The following is a 7,142-nucleotide window of genomic DNA, read 5'->3' on the forward strand; positions in this document are numbered from 1 at the left end:
ATTTTTTTCTTATCTTTATTTATTTATTGAATAGAGGCAGCCAGAAATCGAGAGGGAAGACGATGATAGAGAGGGAGAGAGACAGTGACACCTGCAACACTGCTTCACCACTCACAAAGCTTTCTCCTGTAGGTGGGGACAGGGGACTAGAACCCAGGTCCTTGCACATTGTAACATGTGCACTCAACCAGGTGTGCCACCACCCGGCCCCATAAAATGACAGTTTTATGTCCCAGAGAAGTTTAAATAACTTCAATAATATTTTATAAAAAATTTTAGGGAGTCAGGCAGTAGCACAGCGGGTTAAGCTCACGTGGCACAAAGCACAAGGACCGCATAAGGATTCCGGTTCGAGCCCCCAGCACTCTACCTGAAGAGGAGTCCCTTCACAAGCGGTGAAGCAGGTCTGCAGGTGTCTATCTTTCTCTCCTCCTCTCTGTCTTTCCCTCCTCTCTCCATTTCTCTCTGCCCTAACAACAATGACATCAACAACAACAACAATAATAACTACAACAACAATGAAAAACAACAAGGGCAACAAAAGGGAAAATAAATATTTTAAAAGATTAAAAACAATTTTATAAGAAATTTGTGGTAAGAAAATATTCTTTTTTATTATATTTATTTATTTATTTATTGGATAGAGACAGCCGGAAACTGAGAGGAGGGGAGAGAGAGAAAGACAGACACCTGCAGATGTACTTCACCACTCTGAAAGCTTTCCCCCTACAGATGGGAACCAGGGGCTCAAACCCGGGTCCTTGTGCACTATAATATGTGCGTTCACCCAGGTGCGCCATCAACCAGCCCCAAGAAAATATTCTTATCTTCAGATAAATTATTGAGGTGGTCTGGGATGTGGCGCAGTGGATAAAGCATTGGGCTATCAAGCATGAGGTCCTGAGTTCCATCCCTGGAAGCACATGTACCAGAGTGATGTCTGGTTCTTTCTCTCTCTTCTCCTATCTTTCTCATGAATAAATAAACAAAACAAAAAAAAAGTAAAGAAAAAGAAATTATTGAGCAACTAGAGTAATTACTCAACTTGAGTAACTGAGCTTCCCAGTTCAAGACCCAGCACTGCATGTACCAGAGTGATGCTCTGGCTTCTCTCTCCCTCCATCTCCTGTGGAACTCTTTCTCATGTTAAAAAAATAAAGAAAGGGGCCGGGTTGAGGCTCACCTGGTTGAGTGCTCATGTTGCAGTGTACAGGACCCAGGTTCAAGCCCCCAGTCCCCACCTGCAGGGGGAAAGCTTCATGAGTGGTGAAGCAGGGCTGCTGGTGTCTCTTTGCCTCTCTCTCTCTCTCTATCTTCCTCTCCCCTCTCAATTTCTCTCTGTCTCTATCCAATAAATAAATAAAGATACAATCAATTTTCCCCCTCTCACAAATAAATAAAGATAATTAAAAAAATTTAAAGCTATTTATTAAAATTAAAGAAATTATTGTGATAGGGGAGATAAAATAATGGTTATGCAAAGAAATTTTCATGTCTGAGGCTCTTAAATTCCAAATTCAATCCCTCACTTCACCATAAGCCAAAACCGAGCAGAGCAGAGCTCTGGTAAAGAAAGATAGGAGGCAGGAAGGACAGAAGGAATGGAGGAAAGGAGGGAAAGGGATGATGGAGCAAAAGGAGGAAAGAAAAGTAGAGAAACAAAAAAATTATTATGATAAAGTTAACAACTTCCAGAAACTAGGAATTTATGCATGTTGACCTTAAATATTACTAGATGGTGGGAAATAGATGCACAATGATATAATACATAAATATTCCCCAGATGTTACTTTTTTCTGTCTTTTCAACCTGTGTTAGTTACCTCAGGCATTTTATCAAAGATCTGAATAAACAAAATAGTCTCCCCTTTTTCATGAATGGACACAAGAAAATAAAACTGGCTTTCCTTCCCCACCTTACCCCACCTAGTGATCCTAACACTAGTGAAAATCATAGTGAAGAACAGAAACGTGTAAACAAAGGAGAAAATCAGAACATCTAGATAATGGATTTATAGAGTAATCTCTGAATAATCAGTTACAGTTTTTCCCCAAATTAAAGTTTTGACCTTGGCTCCTATGGTGAAAAAGACAGTATTTTCACATCAATGATAAAAGAATGTCACCACAACATTTCATAATGGCAGCCCCAGAAAGGAATATATATATTTAATTAATAACATATTATTTGAAACTATATTGATTTATATTGATAATATGTTTAAATAATATTGGACATACTGCCCAAAAGAGAATGTTATCACAAAACTATTGCTTTCTTTTGTTTCTCTTATCCTTTTTATTATTCTTTTATTTTTAGTAGCTTCATTTTAATAATTTATTTATTTTTTAAATTTCTTTAAATTATTCTTTTTCATTGCCACAATGGTTATTGCTACTGGCTAGGATGCGTCCACTGCTCCCAGCAGGCCATTTTTCCCTTTTTTAAAAATTTTATTTAATAGGAGATAGAGAAATTGAGAGAGGAGGAGGCGGTAGAGGGGGAAAGAGAAAGATAGACACCTGCAGACCTGCTTCACTACTTGTGAAGCATTCCCCCTACAGGTGGGAATAAGGGCTCAAATCCGGGTCCTTGCACATGGTAACGTGTGCTTATGACTGGGTGTGCCACCTATTTTAGTTGTTATAGCTCAATATTAAATCACTAATGAAAAAAAAAGTAGGGAAAGAATGGATTGAGGTGACCCTGATATTAAGTCACCAACACTCCTAGGACTTCACTAGTTCCTTTTAGGGAAGATGTTCAACCCAAGTATTCAGTGTTTCTCAAACACAGCTGTTTCACCTTGGTTTTGGCTCTGACTTTTTTTTTTTTTTTCCCTTTAGATGAATGTAGGTAAGGATACTACAGGAGCCACTTCTAAGATGCCAGCACTTAGGCTTCTTGAGAGATCTCTCCCAGAAGATGAGCATTCACTCCCCCTGGAGTACAGGTAGAATACTTCCTCAAAGCCTCCACCTACCATACCTCAATGAGGGCCTCTGGTGAAAGGTGTTTAGGAGAAATAATAACTGCCAACAAGATCTGCACTTCCAGACATGTTGGCTCTATAAGCCCCACTCCCACCCCCAAGAATAGCCTCCTGGAGAGCTTGGTCTCCTAGAAATGAAAATAAACATAACTTGGCATGAAAGTCTTAAGCCCAAGTCCTCAGCTGCCTGGGGTGGAGCAGCACCTCAAAGACAGAGGCCACCCAGAACTAACCCAGCCTAGAAACCCAGCCCCAGACTACACCCTCTTGGCAGCTGTTCTCAAAATGTTTCCACTCTTGACTTAACAATTAGGTCAAGCCTGCATTTACTCTAACTTCATTCATCATACTCCTTTGTGTCTCAAAGGTCTCCATTCTCCTTTTCTTGTCACATGCCAACAATCATGTTTGGAAAACACTGAATAGTTGGGTTGAACATCTTCCCTACAAGGAACTAGTAGTGAAATCCTAAGAGTGTTGGTGATTTAATTTCAGGGTCACCTCAATCTATTCTTTCCCCACTTTTCTTATTAGTAATTTTTAATACTGATTTACAAAATTATGAGATAAGGGGCCATGTGGCGCACATGTTATAATGCACAAGGAGCCAGGTTCAAGCCCCCCAGTCCGCACCTACTGGGGAAAAGTTTCACAAATGGTGAAACAGTGTGGCAGATGTCTCTCTACCTCTAGCTCCCCCTTCCCTCTCAATTTTCTGACTATCTCTATCCAATAATTAAATAAAGATAATAAAAATTATTTTAAATTTCAAAATTATGAGATAACAGGGGTATAATTCCACACCATTCCCACCATCAGAGTTCTGTGTCCCCATTCCCTCCACTGGAAACTGCAGTGATTCTCAAGGTCGACTATTGTATATATCCCTTTTTTTTTTTCTATGGTCCTGCCTTCTCTTCCTTTCTAAGTCACAGCTACACCTATTACAGCTTTTGAGTGTCCTTTCTTTATTCTCTCTGTCCTCTCTCTGGGTCCTGATGGAATTCAAGTTCAGAGCTCTATGATCATCTTCCACTAACAAATCTCACCCTTTGGGGGTATGGACCAAAATTCTTTATGGGGTGCAGAAGGTGGGAGGTCTGGCTTCTGTAATTCCTCCTTCACTGGACATGGATGTTGGCAGGTCAATTTGTTCTGGGAGTAGAGGGGGGAGGGAAGGCCTACGCTTGTTTCCCCACATTCTAAAAGTTTGTCACACATTATCACAACAAAGAACTGAGGAGAGAGCATGATTCCTGGTACTTTAAATTTTATCCAGGAAAATTAGTAACATTCATGTTAGAAGATGAAAAAAACAGAAGAGAAAAACAGAGAAAAAACAGAAGGGAAAAACAGAGTGGGGGGAGCCAAATTACCAAATGGTAACTTGATGGTCCTGGTAGAGAAAGCCTGTAAGAATAGGGGTCTTGCTTTTAAATCCCAAGCCCCACCTCCACCTTTCCAAGCCACACCTGTAGCCACTCTTATTTTCTGGGCGGTTGCTTGTCCCTCAACAAATTCATACCCCCAGCCTGTTTCTATCTTTCCCTAGTGGGGTAGGGCTCTGGAAAGATGAGGTTCTGGGACACATTGGTGAGGTAGTCTACCCAAGGAAATCAGGGTCGAATCATAGTAGCACCTGCAACTTGGTAGCTGAAAGACAACACAATACAGACTAAGACAAAATGTTTAATGAACAGGAGGCCAAAAAAGTAGGAACAAAACAAATGAGAATGGGCATGTTAGGGTGGATAGAAGCTAGGAATTCTATTTTAGGTATATTCCTAGGGGCCCATTATTCAGTAATTTTTTCTGGAGCTTGATAGCTAACATGGAGGCAGACTAAAAATATTGTCTGGGAAGACGGTGTTAGAGTTGGGAATAGAACTAGAAAGTTGGATCAGGGCAGAAAGTAGGTCCCAAACTTGAAGTAACTATATAAATACAATTACAATGAACTGTTTACCACATCAATTTGACCTAGGGCCCATATCTGTTCATATTTAACACAGGAGCTTGTGTAACCTAATAGTGTGTCAGTCTAAATGTCAATCCATGGTCATAGCTGGGAACCTTCTAAGCTGCACTCATTTCAGGACCTGTTTTCCTTAAGTGGCAGAGAAGGATGACCCAGCCTCCTTTCGGAGAGTGGGGCAGTCCTTACCACTGGTAGTTCATAGTGATGGTACAGTCCTGAAGAAACCCACATGAAGGCTTATAATGCTGTTCCTGATGGAAGTGACCAGTGATCCCACCGTCATTGTTTTTATTATTTATCTCTCCCAACACCTCTCTAACCAGCATACAAAATATTAGGTTGTCAGAAAAGTCATGAAGCATTTTTGTACAGGACAACATAGGGGAAAAAGAAGGTTTGGGGGTGGGAGAAATAGCATAATGGCTATGCTCATGCCCGAGACTTCCAGGTCCCAGGCTCAGTCCTCCAACACTACTACAAGCCAGAGCTGAGCAAAGTAATGTGCTGGGGGGGGGGGGGGGCTAAATGCATATTCTTAAGGTGCTGGGCAGTGGCACCTTAATTGAGCTCACATGTTATCATGCTCAAGGACCCAGCTTCAAACCCCCAGCCCCATCTGTAGAGGGAAAGCTTCAAAAGTGAAGCAGTGCTGCAGGTGTCTTTCTTTCTCTCTTCCCCTCTCCCTTTCTACTTTGCTTTTTCTCTGTCTCTATCCTATAAATAACACATAAGTAGCATTTTTTTTAAATCCAGGAAAAACATGAACTTTCTGACAACCCAATAAACACCCTCTATTACCTGTCACAGGTTCTGTTGTCCTGATTGGACCCTTACAGATGTAAAAGGTCTTGAAAGAGATAACTTGTGCGCAATCCAGAGTTTTGTTGCCTTTGAAGAGTGGATGGTCTAGCCGGATCCTCTTCTTCTGAGGTCCCTTGTGACACTTCTGGCCTTAACAGGCATTGAGTTGACATCTGCTACTATAGTCTGTCATCCCAGCCATTCACCTCCAGTTGGCAAGTCCTCAGATTCTACCTTTATTTCTTCTAATTCCAAGCCTCTGCTGATTCTCTGGCTTTGAACAACTGTAAGTTTCTTTCTCAGGGTGATGAGGTCACTTGTAGACTGTTGAATCACAGCATCTCATATCTCTCAGTCCCTCTGTTTCTCCCTCTCCCCCTCCCTCTCTCTCTCTCTCCTTCCTCTTCATCTCTCCCCCATCCACTGCACACTCATTTCATTGCCCTTCCTCCTTTTTGAATACACTGCTATCTAAATACAGCTATGCCTAAAGACTATACTTTCAAGGATCATTTCTATAGTCTGTAAATACAGCCATGTCTATAGCCACATTATTCACAATAGCCAAAATGTGGAAGCAGCCAAAATGCCCATCAACAGATTACTGGCTAACATAGCTATGGGATATATATTCCATGGAATACTACTCTGCGATCAAAATAGATGAAATTGGACCCTTTGGGACAAGATAGATGGAACTGGAGGTGATCAACCCCTCCTACCTTATGCTTTTGTTCACTAATCCTTTCTTAAATAAAAAATTAAAAAAAAAAAACCAGAAGAAAAAAAAAAAGAGATGAAAGACAATTATCAGATGGTTTCATTCATATGTGGGATATAGGGAACCAATACACATGAACTTGCAGAAAGGAAGGATAGGAGGGAAAGAGGGAGAGAGGAAGGGAGAGAGAGAGAGGAATGAAGGGAGAAGAGAAAGAAATACTTTCTAATACTTTGTGAGAACTATGGTGGTTACCTATTAGCTTTGGGAGGTGGCAGGGAGAGGACACAGAACTTGGTGGATTCACTGTGGAACTATACATTATAATCAACCTACTATTAATCACAGTAAATAGATAGATAGATAATAAATAAATAAATAAATACAGCTATGTCTAAAAGCTAGCGGCTTTCCCTAGGTTATGCTGGTGGAAATAAGCCAGGACCACTCATTTTATTTTGTTCCCTCATGCTAATGTCATCCCTCATCCTACTTCAACCCTAAGAGAATACGATAAAACAAGGACACTGACGTCTCATTCTCTGCTCCCTTTTTCTTTCCCTTCTGCCTGTCAATCCCTCTCCCTCTAAAATCAGGATCTTCTTTTGTTTCTTTTTTCTAATTTGACTTGCCCCAGTTTCTTTTTCCCT

General features: G+C 40.8%; 1 pseudogene; it reads left to right on the top strand.

Moving 5' to 3' along the window:
- The first annotated feature begins 6,261 nt into the window (after positions 1-6,261).
- Positions 6,262-6,380, top strand: LOC132539567 (small nucleolar RNA U3; annotated as a pseudogene).
- The last annotated feature ends 762 nt before the right edge of the window (positions 6,381-7,142 follow it).

Source organism: Erinaceus europaeus, chromosome 7 (genome assembly GCF_950295315.1).
Source record: "Erinaceus europaeus chromosome 7, mEriEur2.1, whole genome shotgun sequence".
NCBI classification, from domain to species: Eukaryota; Metazoa; Chordata; class Mammalia; order Eulipotyphla; family Erinaceidae; genus Erinaceus; species Erinaceus europaeus.